Raw genomic sequence first — 13,316 nt, 5'->3', positions numbered from 1 at the left:
AAAATGTGATTTTAGAGACTGGCATACCCTTTCTTGCCTATGAAAAGGATACGAACAATTGATCAGACTTCCTGAAATCTTTAGTTCTGTGGAGATGGACCCCAGGTTGTCTATGCACATGAAGTTTGTATTCTGCCTTGTTGGTGTGGTTAGGGAAGAACACTGGAAGCTCAAAATACTGGAGAGCAAATCTTAGGGACAAAGGAAGGGTTATAGTTCCAAGCAAAACCCTGTCTTCATGGAAAATCAAATAGGGCAGTTTGACTGAAAGCACTTGAAGCTCTGAAACGCTTCTAGCTGAGGTTACAGCTACCAGCAAAATCGTTTTTCAAGAGAGGAACATTAGATTGCATGTGGAAGAAGGTTCAAAGGGTGGCGAGGTTAAGTGTGATAGGACAAAGTTTAAGTCCCAAGGAGGGGACAGATTCTTTAAATGGAGGTCTCAATAAGAAAGTGTCTTTCAAAAAAGCTTTACACAGTATGTGCCATCAAGTTAGGTGTATGCTGTCCTAAGTGGAAATTGGAGATAGCTGCTAGCTGGACTTTAATTGTAGTAGCGGCTGAGCCTTATTGGAAGACTTCCGAAAAGAAATACAAAACTGAAGAAAATGGGGCAGTGAAGGGGTCTATGTTTTCTTGACTGTGCCCAGAAAAAAAAAATCTTTTCCATTTACTAGCATATGGTTTTCTGGTAGGAACCTTATGAGAGGATATCAAAATGTGTTTTACTGCTGGAGTGAAATCCTGAAACCTGACTAAAGCTGGAAGTGGAGCACCAAAGCTGTCAAGTTGAGGGTATAGAGAGAAGGCTGGAGCATTCCTGACATGTGTCATCAGGTCTGGAACTGAGTCCAGAATCCATGGATTCTCCAGTAGATGAGGCCAGAGAAAGGGGAACCAAATCTGACGAGGCCAATATGGAGCAATGCAAATCATCCTGCTTACCAAGAATTTTGCTTTCTGAATGACTTTTGATATGAGGGGAAATGCGGGTGGGGGGGCATAAAGTCATCCTGAGGGCCAATTGTGAACAAGTGCGTCTCAGTGTCTCACCTGGAGGGGGGTTTAGGGCAAAGTAGCTGCTGCATTTGGCGTTCAAAGGAGTGGCAAAAAGATCGCAACACAGCTGGCCTCATTTGAGGAAGATCTCTTCCGCTATGTTCCGAGTTTGAGACCCCTTGTGAGCCATCAATATTGCCCTGCTGAGCTTGTCAGGTATCACACTGGACTTCCCCAGGATGTGTGTTGCTACCAGAAAGTACTGGGAAGGGATTGCCCACTGCCAAACCCTCAGAGCCTCTCAACAAAGTGGGTATGATCTGGTTCCTCCCCATTTGTTTATATACCATACCACTGACAGTCTTGACTGGATTGCAATCGTCCCTAGAGGAAGTGAGTTGAGTGCTTGCAACCCAAGAAGTACTGCTCTTATCTCTAGAGCACTGATGTGCAAATGGGCCTCATGTTCTTGCCATATGCCTTGGACTGTCTTTCCCAGGTAATGACCCCCCCCCACCCGATCTGGGAAGCATCCGTGGTCACAGTAGCAACAGGTTGATGTGGAATGAATGGTCTCCCCATGGTTAACTCATTGGATTGAATCTAACAACGAAGATCCTTCTTGCAAGATTACGTTACTATGATTAGGTGAGATAGAGGAAGTTCCCGAAGTGACCACTGGGAGAATAGTAACCACTGTACAATTCTCATATGCATCCTGACTAAAGGAATGAGGGTTATGGTTGAGGTCATTGTTCCCAGCAGTTTGAGCACTATCTTTGCCTTAACCTTGTGTTTGGAAAGAAGCAATATCTACTCGAGATTCGCAAATCTGTCAGTGGGAAGGTGAGCCATCATCGAAACAGTGTATTCCTGCGCCTATAAAGGTAATATGTTGACAAAGCAACAAGGCAAATTTTTGCAAGTTTATTGTAATGCGTAGCTGAGCACAAATTTGTAAAGTCATGTGTCTGGCCTGCTGAAGTAGATGCTTGGTGATGCCAGTTAAGAGCCAGTCATCCAGATGTGGAAACACTGAATCCAAGATGTCTCAAGTGAGCTGTTACTACTGCCATGCATTTGGTGAACACTCTGGGGGCTGTAGTAGGACCAAGGGCCACAGCACAAAACAGATAGTGACTGGCTCCGAGCCAGAAGTGTAAGTGACTCAACGCTGTCCATTTTTATGTGGTAGTACACATCTTGGAAGTCTATCGAGCATATCCAATTGTCTTTCCCTACAAAGGGAAGTATCGACTGCAGTGTCACCATTCCGAACTTTGACTTCTTGACTGATTCTTTTAGTTTGCTGAGATCCAATATGGGCCTCCAGTCCCCTGTTCTTTTTGGTACTAAAAAAGAATCTTAAGTAAGCTCCAAATCCTATTGGTGTGCTGGGAATGTTTAGAGGACTCCTGTTTAGCAACTTTTGGATTTTGACGGTTGCAAGATCCCCGAGATTGGGTGGAACATATGGGATTGTTCCAGTTTGAGAAGGGGGTAGGAAAAGGGTATGGCGTATCCTCTGGATATTAAGTTTTGTACCCACTTGTCTTTTGTGATGTTGTACCAGGCTTCTGGGAACAAAGATAAACGCCTCCCCAACTGGCTCCAGAGTAGCCCATTCGGGCCTCCTTTCAGGCATACTGATAGGGACGTCCACTAAATGAATCATGGTCGCCCTGGTTTTGCGGGCCCCCTCTGCTTCTAGGATGGAATCTACCATTATTTCCTCCCACACGGCCCCTGGGAAAGGAATCACCTCGTGCATCTGGCAAAAATCTCTGGGATTTCTTGAATCACATCTCACCACCTTTCTGCCCTTTAGGGTAGGATCTTGAAGGGACAGAAAAACATACTCCAATGGCAGAGAGAGTTTTCCCTTCCTGCTCGCATCTAGTGAGTGTACCCTTAACTTTAGGTCCAAAAAGTGAGGAACCGTCAAAAGGGGCATTGGTGAATGTAGACTTAAAGGGTTCCGCAAGGTTACACAAGCGCATCCAGGACCGTCTCTCCTAAGGGAAACTCCTGAACCCACTGCCCTACTTGCTCCTCCTGCTGCGTATGATATCATGCAGGAATTAATTATGGAGTTTAAGGTGGATAACTGAGTGGTCACCTTTTCTTGTACCACCGCAGTTGAAGTACCTTGAAGAGCATCTCCTAGTTTCTTCAGGAGATCTCTCTGAAGCCTTGTAAAATGGGTAAGATAATTCAGCAATCTAAGGGTAAAAGCCGCTGAAGTAAAACCACACTTCCCATATCTGTCCATCGTTTAAGACAGTCAGGCAGATGGACAGATGAGGATGTCTCTGCAAGCTCCTTCTTTGGTGGCTGCTACCACTACCATAGCATCTATCGGCACACCTTTAGTCAAGAAATCTTTTTCCTTGGGGGCTGACAAAAACTTTGTCGACCTAGGGACTTGCTCCATCGTGTCAGGTGATTCGCACTCCTTTTGCCTGACCAAGTCCATGAGCTCATCGAAAGGCGGAGACACCCAAGAGGCTGAAGGTTGAGATCAGAAAGCCTTCAGCCCTTCAGAAGGGGTGGTGATCTCAAGGAAATCTGCAAAGGAGATATCTTCAAAGGACAACCTTGGGGACCCTTCTGACTCCTCGAGGTCAGTGTCAGAGTTGACAGACTCATCACGGGAGTCTACAAGCTTCCTCTAGCATGTTTTCTTTTGAGGGGGCTCCTCAGAAGGGTATTCTGAGGTAGTCTCGGAAAAATGGGGCATCACCCAGAGGGTATTCTCCTGAGGCTGCAGATTCTCTCCTGTCCTGTGGATAGGGTGGTGCCAGGGCAAAAGCCGGCGTTTTTGGGGTAAGATAAGCATCCATGCGTAGAACTGTAGATTTGGTCAGCTCATCAGCTCGAAGGCAGACTCCTCTGGTTCCAAAGACACCACCGATTCTGAAGCAGAGGTAGTCCTCCATTCCAGGGAGATCGGCTCTGAAGCCGATGTATGAGCAGGGCTCAGTCAAGCCGATGCACAGAGATACACTGAGAATCGAAGAGGCTCGGGTTTGAGAATCTCCCTCGGGGCCGACTGGTAAACTTCGGCTCCTAGATACTACGGATGGCACCGAGAGTGTCTGAGCACATATCTGTTCTGGTAAGGCCTCATGGTGTGCCTGAGCCCAAGGTTCTACTGCAAGCTGTAATAGATATTCTGGCTCTGACAGACCGGTACGGCTTGGAGGAGGAACAGTAGTGGATTTAAAAGATTTAGACTGCTCCGAGACCAGCTGGGCAGGAGCGGGGAGCAAATCTGCCGGCCCTGGTGCCTTAAAGTCTGTGCACCATCCTCTCATCTTCATCTGATAGGCTCCTTACAGGACCTGGAGGAAAGGGCTGTAGAGAGATCTCTGAAAAATAGGTGATCTCAGAGTAGGAGAGACCAGTGGAATATCTGTTGACCAGCTCAGAGCTAAAGAATCCTTTTTCGGCTCTGAAGTTCTTGGGGCTGATATAGGCATGTCAATTGTAATAACCTCATTCGGCTCTGAAGACAGTGGAGCCAATGAGGTGGAAGTCTTAGTTTTTGGTATTTTCTCAGGTGGTCAGATTTCTCAGAGGACAGTGGAGATGGCCTGTCAACAGTCTTTTCTTTCCGGATACAGGGAGACTTTGTAGATTGTGAAGAACTACCTAAATCTTCCTCAAAGGACTGTTTCAGCAGACCTTTCAAAATCTGTTTTTCCTTTCTTGAAGGACTCGAGCTAAATGAGTGACAAAAGGTACAAGTCTCTTGTAAGTGAATGGCCTCTAAACAGTAGAGACATACACTGTGCCTGTCCATTACCGACATTTTCTGAGAAAATTTCTGACATTTCTTAAAACCCGAAGGTTTAGGATCCCTCTTCTTTAGACTCTTTACACATAATTGTCACACTGCAAGCAAAAGCAGAAATGCACTATAAAAAGTACAAAAAGTTATTAGGTCCAATAAAACAGACTAACTACTGGGAGGAGGAGAAAATAACACCACACCTAAGAGCAGAAAATGCCAAGGAGAGGACTAGGTCCTCCAACTTAAACGGGCCTAGCCCTGTCAAGAACGGTAAAGGAAATCACCCCTAAAAAACACCTCTAATAAATGACGGGCAAATAGGTTTACCTAGAGGGAAAAAACACCACATTACAAATAGAAAAAGGCAAGCTCAATATTGGACTAGGTCCTCTAACTTAAACGGGCCTAGCCCTTAGAAACGGCTAAGTTACCTAAGCCTAGACAAACACAAACAGGCAGAAAGCTAATACCAAAAAACAGACTAAAATACAGCAAGTCCTGCAATGTAAACATACAGTTATCAAAGCTAGTAAAGAGCCAATAAAAAAGGCTAAACAAGAAGAAACAGCAAATTCTAACTAGAAATCATCTACACAATCACTACGGTATACTGACAAAACAGGTCTGCAGAAAAAAAAACTTAGGCCAAAGAGCTGACAAACCAGCAACAACTATTAAACAATACCAAAGATTAACTATTACCTTAAAGAAGTATTCTAACTATATTCTAAGAAAAACAAGCTATATATGCAAAAACAAATAAAAGGTTTAACTTAACCATGGTCAAGAAGTGCACTTCTAAACTCGTAAAGCGGCAAAAGAGATCAGAGGATTGATACCATTGCATGATGGGATACCAACCTTGCCACAAGCCAACTCAAGATACTTCGAGCTTCTGTAATCGTCTGAGTCGGAGCAGAGGATTGGCTCCAAACCCACATGTAAGAATAAAGGTGAGATATGACAACATAACCAAAATTTTAGTTCAGCTGGATGAAAGGAGTACTGGGGGAGAGACTAGAGAAGAAAAACAAGGGGAGAAGGGAAAAGAAGACTACAAAGACTTACAGCACCTCTGTTTAAGCATGTATCAACTTTTTTTTCAAATGAAGTAACACTGTAAGACAGTCTCATGAAAGGGGTACATGTTTCATGAGTTAAAGCTAACCGCTAAAAATAAATACAAAACAACTTAATGAACAGAGTTTTTGTTAATCAGCATTGATTTTCAGACAAAAAACTACCAATCAATACTTTCTACTATGATGCTGACCAATATTAAATGGACTGCACAAGTTTACTGTAGAGTTCAGTGTGAAAGACTACTTTACCAATCAAACAAAAGAAAAGGAAAATCCAACTTCACTTTGCAGAATGAAACTAAAGACACAAGTACTGAATGGTCTGATACTATAAGCAGCTGACTTCCCTGCAACCATTCACGGTGTGAGCTAAAGGACAGGAAACAACGCTACTACCTTGAATTCAATCAGATGTAATAGGGTATGGGCATGGACCAGCCACTGAAAGATAAAGGATTCCAGCTTAAGTTTATTAGTTGCGAACTCCAGGAGAAAGGTTTCATACAGGACAGATCCTTACCACTGCTCCGACAAAGATGCACTGCAGCAGGAACACAGAGTTCTTCCAGCTGACATATCTTTGGAGGCTGAAGCCAAAACAAAACCCAGGAAAACCTGGGAGAATCCCCAAAAGTAATCCAAAAAAGGCAACAGGATCAGGATGCTCTGCTTTGCTGGCTCAACCACTGAAAAGGAATTTGTTAAACCATGGGAGGTTGAGGAAAGACTAAATTTTACCACACAAAATTTATCATGTGGTGTACAGAAAACAATCATTTGCAGGGGATGTGAGGCTCCCATACCAATGTACAAAAAAGATCAGGTCTAGTGGTCAGAAGTCACCAAAACGGTCATTAGCACCTGCATGGGTCACCTTTCAATATTTCACTTACCTGATGTTAAGTATGAAATCTCAAATGCTCATAAGTGTCCAAAATTTTTCTAAGAGCAAAGTGAAAGCAACATCTCTCACTTGTTAGTGAGGCAGGACGGTCCCTACATCATCTCTGACCAGAAAAGACAGTCAGCTGCAAGATCACCTCCGAAACAAAGTGAGATCAATCACAGGAAAATAACTCCAGACCATAGCCCAAGTCTTAACTGGCAGAAAGCAACAGAGTTAAAGTAATGTTAATGTACTTAAGGCAAAGAGCCTAGACTTCTATTCATCTCAAGTATAAATAATTAAATGATCCTACTAGATTACTAACCAGTTAAGTACAGCAGAAAAGCATTAGTAAGTACAGGTTAAAAGAACACTATCACATGCCATCAAGACAAATGATTTTTTTTTTCAATCAAGCAAAAAAGATACTTTGTGGGAACAATTAAAAAATTTCCCTACACATGATCTTATACAAAGGTAATAAGAGGTTTGCAAAATCTGTGGCTGTCATAAGCAATGCTGAAGATGGTACATTACTGTACATCAGTGAAGAAGCCCACCTTAAGAGTCAAGCTGAGCTTCAAATGTGAATGTATCCAGTCCTGCATTAAAGGTTTCTGTGGTAATATATTCTTAGTGGAGCCTACAAATCAGCTTTGAAGCTAGCAATGTTAATGGAAATATTTAGGTTATCATTTTAAATGTCAGGACCCATTAAATAAGTCCTGAAATATGCAGACCAAATGGCAAAAACGGACTTGCATACAGTCATTTTGAGATAGGCATTACCCAGAACATTCCTTTTTTCCAAAGGCATGGCAATCTCAGAGCTGGTATAAGTTTAGGGGTGGGGGGGAGTTTGTCCTACAAGAGAGTTTAAATCAGAATCCCATTTACTGGCCAAGTATGTGCACATACAAGGAATTTGACTCCGATTTCAGCAACTGTTAAAGTATGAATTACATAAACATACATACAACTATTAAGAACAAGACCCATGACATACATGCAACTATTAAGAACAAGACACAAAATGTAAATATACATACACATACAAGGTGCCAAGTGCAACCTAGTGCAAAAAATACTGAAAAACTCTGAAAGAAACTAGCATTAAAAATATGTAAACAATACTGGAAAATCCTTGGAGGCTGAGGGAAAAGGAATACCCAACATAACAAGCGGAGTTAACTGTTTACGAACATGATGGCCTGTGGGAAAAAATGTTCTATCTGCTTGTTTTGGTACATACTAATCTATAATGCCTGGCCGATGGTAACAGTTCAAAAAGATGGTGGGCTGGATGTTAAGGGTCAGTGATGATTTGCCCTGTGCTTTTCATGACTCTGGATTAGTACAGGTCCTGTAAGGAGGGCAAACTAGACAAATGATATTTTTGGCAGACCTGACTATTCAATGAAACCTATTTTTGTCATAATCAGACAGATCCAAACCACACTTATGGATGAGCTAAGAACCGACTCAATGACTGCTGTACAGAGCTAAAATCAACAGTTCCTGTGGAAGGCTGAACTTCCTCAGTTGTCACAGAAAGTACATTTGCTGTTGTGCCTTTTTTATGATGGACCCAACGTTGGTCTCCCACTAAGTCGCAGGAGATTACAGATCAAGAACTTGCAGGATTCCAGAACTGACAGTAGTATTAAATAGAGGATAATATTGTAGTACCACTTCTGAAGTCCACCATCATCTCAACAGTTTTGAGAGAGTGTTCAGCTCCCGATTATTCTGACCACACCAAAGGGCCAGCTGCTCAACCTCCCATCTGTAAGCAGACATCACCATTCCTGAGCCCAATGACAGTTGTATTGTCCTCATATTTTATAAGTTTGCCAGAGGGGTCCTTAGAGGTGCAGTCATTGGTGTAAAGGGAGAATAGCAGTGGGCACATCCCTGGAGGGCACCTGTACTGATAGTGAGACATCTAGATGTAAATGTCCCCAGTTTCACCTGCTGTTTCCTATTGGTTAGGAAATCGTTGATGCGCTGACAGATGTAAACAGGAATGGAAAGCTGGGAGAGTTTCAAGTGAAGTTCCAGAATTAAATGCAAAGATGTTAGAAATTCGCTTTTCCCTGAAGTAAACCAACATAATTAGTAGCAGTGGCGGCTGGTGACTTAAAATTAAAGGAGGGCTGCAGGAGACAGCTGAATGGGTGGGGCCAATAGGAAGGGGTGTGGCCAACTAGAAAGGTGTGGAGCTATGCTCAAAAAGTACAGTTTTGTACCTACCATAAATGTAGATGTCCGAACAGGATAGCATCTGCAGTCATAACAAATGGGTCGTCCTGTCGTCAGGCAGCCCTTCGGTCGGACGGATTCCAAAGTCTGGGTCCGGCTTCGGCTGATGTCGCACTTCACCCGACGTCATCTCTGCTGGTCTTCGGGTATAAAGGCATCAGCCGACGCCATTTTCCTCAGTGTTTCTTGCCCCAGATGCCAGTTGCCCTCTTGGTAAGCTAAATTTTGGATAAATGCCAATGTTTCCAAAAAAGTAGAAAGCAAACACAAAAAATAACAATGTATGTACATATATACAAACAAATACACCATAAGAGACTCCCCCCCCCCCCCAGCTAGCTATTAGGAGGGTAAATACCCTAGGAGTACCACAGAGGGGAAGGAGGGTGGGTAATCCTGACTGCAGATGCTATCCTGTTCGACATCTACATTTATGGTAGGTACAAAACTGTACTATGTCCTTCAAGGATGCATCTGCAGTCATAACAAATGGGTAGAATACCATAGCCAAACTAGGGGAGGAGGAAGAAGAATTATGGTGTAGTTAGGATCCCTTGCAGTACAGCAGTGGCAAACCCTGCTCGGGATCTAGAGTATAGAGGTAAATTATAATGCTTGGCAAATGTATGCACGGAGGTCCAAGTAGCCGCCTCAATAATGTCCTTGGTTGCCACTCCTCGTAAGAAAGCTGTGGTAGTGGCTGTAGCCCTTGTAAAATGAGGTCTTATGTTCTGTGGAATTGGTTTTCCGTGGTAGGAGTAACAGAATCTTATGCAATTTCCTATCCATTTGGAGACTGTCTGTTTGGAAATTGCTTTTCCTTCCCTTCCTGTTGCATAGGCTACTAAAAGCTGGTCAGTTTTTCTGTCACCTTTGGTTCTGTCCAGGTAGTAGCGTAACTGTCTATGTACATCCAAGGTATGCTGCAGTCTTTCCCCCCTGTTCTGTGGATTGGGAAAGAAGGTAGGTAGGTGGATTGCCTGGTTTAAAGACACTCTGGATACCACCTTAGGCATAAATGTAGGATTAGTTCTCATGGACACCCTATCTTGATGGAAGATTAGGAAGGGTTGTACTGCCATTAAGGCCTGTAGTTCAAACCCTCCTTGCTGAAGTAATTGCCAGTAGGAAAGCAGTTTTCCATGATAGGTGTTGAAGATCTGCTGTTGCTGCTGGTTCAAATGGAGGGAGTGTCAATTTTTCTAGCACAAAGTTCAAGTCCCATGCTGATAATGGTGGTTTCCTAGGAGGTTTTACATTCTTGATCCCTCTGAGGAACTGCCTGAGTAGAGGATGCGAAAAGACAGGTGGATCGAAGCTGTATTCTGCTGAAATAGCGGATGCATGTATCTTTATGGAGGAATAGGACAGGCCTGTATGTAGAAGCTCTGCCAAGTACTCCAGGATGTTAGCAATATCTATGTTCGACACATCTTTTCCTCTTTCAGTACTCCAAATGACAAATCTTTTCCATTTTCCTGCATAGTTCCTTCTTGTTGAAGGTCTGCGGGCTTCAAGGATAATGTCTTTAACCCTTTCTAGGTCTGGGTTAGTTGCTGCTATGTGATGTTCCAGGCAGTCAGTTGCAAGGTTTTTAGGTTTGGGTGCATGATGTTGTAGTTGTTCTGAGTTAACATCAAAGGCATCAGGGGTATTGACCACATTCTCCCCTGAGACATGCTCCTCAGCAATGGATACCAGTGTTGTCTTGGCCAATTCGGAGCTATCAGGATTATCCTTGGGCGTTCCTCTTTGATTTTCAGTAGTACCTTGTGCATCAAAGGAAGAGGTGGAAATGCATATGCTGTCAGGCCTTTCCAACTGAAGGATAGAGAGTCCACCTTCCATGCAAGTGGGTGGTATGTCCTTGTGCAGAATGTTTTGAGCTGGTGATTGAGTGGGGATGCGAATAGGTCTATTTGTGGCATTCCCCATTTCTTTGTGATGGCCTTGAAGATGTCCGGGTGTAGCATCCATTCGTGAGCATCCGAGGTGGTTCTGCTTAACATGTCTGCTAGGGTGTTTTCTTCATGGCACAAATATTGCCTGTAACTGGATGTTGTAGCTCAGAGCCATATTCCAAAGGTCCAGAGTCATTCTGCATAGGGGGTATGAATGAGTGCCTCCCTGTTTGTTGATGTACCACATGACTGTGGTGTTGTCTGTCCTTATCATTAAATGGCCTTCTTTGAGGAATGGTCTGAATTTCTGGATTGCTAGTTTTACTGCCAGCATTTCTTTTGGTTTATGTGCAGGTGCAGCTGGTCTGGAGTCCACAATCCTTGTATGCATTTGTCCAACATGTGCCCCCAGCCTAGGTCTGAGGCGTCCGTTGTGATGGTTTGGCTTGCTTGAAAGTTGTGGAAGGGCAAGCCTGGGTTTGACTGGCATGCTTGAGCCCACCATAGGAACTCCTGTTTCAGGCATGGGATTAGTGGGATTTCGGTTTCTAAGCTGTGCCTGTGTTGAGACCATAAATTCTTTAGGTACCACTGTAGCTTTCTCATATGCAGTCTGGCATGTGGGACCAAGATTATGCATGATGCCATGAAGCCCAAGGCCTGCAGTACTTTTCTTGCTGTTAGTTTGTTCTGCTTTGTTAATGCCAAGAAGTAAAGAGGGAGTTGTTTTGTTTTTCTGCAGTTAGGAATGCCATTTGTTTTGCTGTGTCCAATTCCGCACCCAAGAATGTTCTTGTTTGGGATGGTATCAGTCTTGACTTTTGTAAATTGACTGTGTATCCCAGGGCTTGTAGTAAGCAAATGACTCTTTGTAAATCTGTTGTCAGCTTGCTTTTGTTGTCCGCTTGTAACAGGCAGTCGTCCAGGTATGGATAAATTTGGATTCCCTGTAGCCTGCAGTGAGCGATTACTGATGCCAGGCATTTTGTGAATACTCTGGGCGCAGTAGATAAGCCAAAGGGCAATGCTGAGAATTGATAGTGCTCTGATCCTGCAAGAAATCTGAGGTATCTTCTGCAATTTGGTCGTAGGGGGACGTGCAGGTATGCCTCCTTGAGATCTAGAGTTACCAGCCAACACTCCTTGCCCAGCATGGGAAGAAGTTGCTGTAGGGTCAGCATTTTGAATTTTGGGACAATGATGTATGTGTTTAAGACGGACAGGTCGAGAATAGGTCTCCAACTTTTCTCTTTTCTTGGTACTAGGAAGAGTCTGGAGTAGAATCCTTTGCCCTGTTCTGTTATTGGTACTCTTTCCACAGCTCTTATCTTTGTTAATTGCGCTATCTGCTTTAGAGCTTCTGTTTTTGATTTGGAGGTAGGTTTGGCATTCCTCTTTTTACTGGTAAGGTGTGGAAGTGGAACCTGTAACCTTGGTCTATGGTTTGCAAAATCCACTTGTCTTTGTGATATAGTGCCAATTTTTGAAATTAAGGCTAACTTTCCGCCTAAAGGTGCTGTTATTTGCTCCCTGGTAGGCGGTGTCAGAGCCAAGTCACTGTGATTGTCCTGTTGCAGTGGCAGTGGTTGTGTCTGTGCCTCGGTTATTGCCTTGCCACTGTCGTCCTCTGTAGGCACCTCCTCTGGATTGATTTCTGCCTCTAGAGCGGCTATTCCTGCCTCTGAGATTTTGAGGAGTCTGGAAAGGACCAATTTTTGGCAGGCCAGTTCCTGCTAAACCTTGGGGGCTGAACCTGTAAGAAATCCTTAACTGTTTGTACAGATTTTGCCTTCTCTTCCATTTTCTTCATTACTTGCTGAGCAGGTGTACCAAATAGACTGGCCTTATCCATAGGAGCCATCTAACAGCTTTGCTTTAACATGATCCGGCAAGACCTGTTCTTTCAACCATGCATGCCTTCTTATCACTGTGCCAGTCATGGCTGATCTAAATGAAGCCTCCAGTGCATCATAGCCACATTTTAAAGAATGGTTACTAACCTGCTAAATGTTATTCACCATTTCTAAAACATATTTCTTATCTAAGGAGTCATCAGTGGACAGCTTCTTAGTTAACTGATCAAGCATAAACTCTTGGTATTGGATCATATGAAACTGACAGTTTAAAGCTCTAGCTGAGAGAGTAGCAGAGGTGTAAACTTTTTCCCCATCTCTAAGGACCTGGATTCCCTTTCAGAAGGAATAGGGTTTTTTGCTGAGGTCGAGGCTACTGCCTTAGGCCCCTGGGATATAGTCTCAGGATCTGCAAGAGGGGCCTTGTATAGGTGGTGATGAGTGTCTGGCACCCTGTAAAATCTATCTGGTTTGGCAGGGGCTGGAGGTAAAGTATCAGGAGCAGTGCAAACATCATTAAATGCATCATCCACAACA

The 13,316-nt window shown here is 43.6% G+C and overlaps 1 protein-coding gene across 2 annotated transcripts in view; it reads right to left on the bottom strand.

The window, feature by feature from the left end:
- Window positions 1–13,316, bottom strand: part of EIF5B (eukaryotic translation initiation factor 5B) — a 3,606,765-nt gene that overhangs the window by 2,531,606 nt on the left and 1,061,843 nt on the right. The window lies entirely within an intron of this gene.

Source organism: Protopterus annectens, chromosome 5.part0 (assembly GCF_019279795.1).
Source record: "Protopterus annectens isolate FY-2018-M chromosome 5.part0, PAN1.0, whole genome shotgun sequence".
NCBI lineage: Eukaryota > Metazoa > Chordata > Ceratodontiformes > Protopteridae > Protopterus > Protopterus annectens.
Note: the sequence above shows the minus strand (reverse complement) of the source record. Positions and strands in the feature narration are given on the sequence as shown.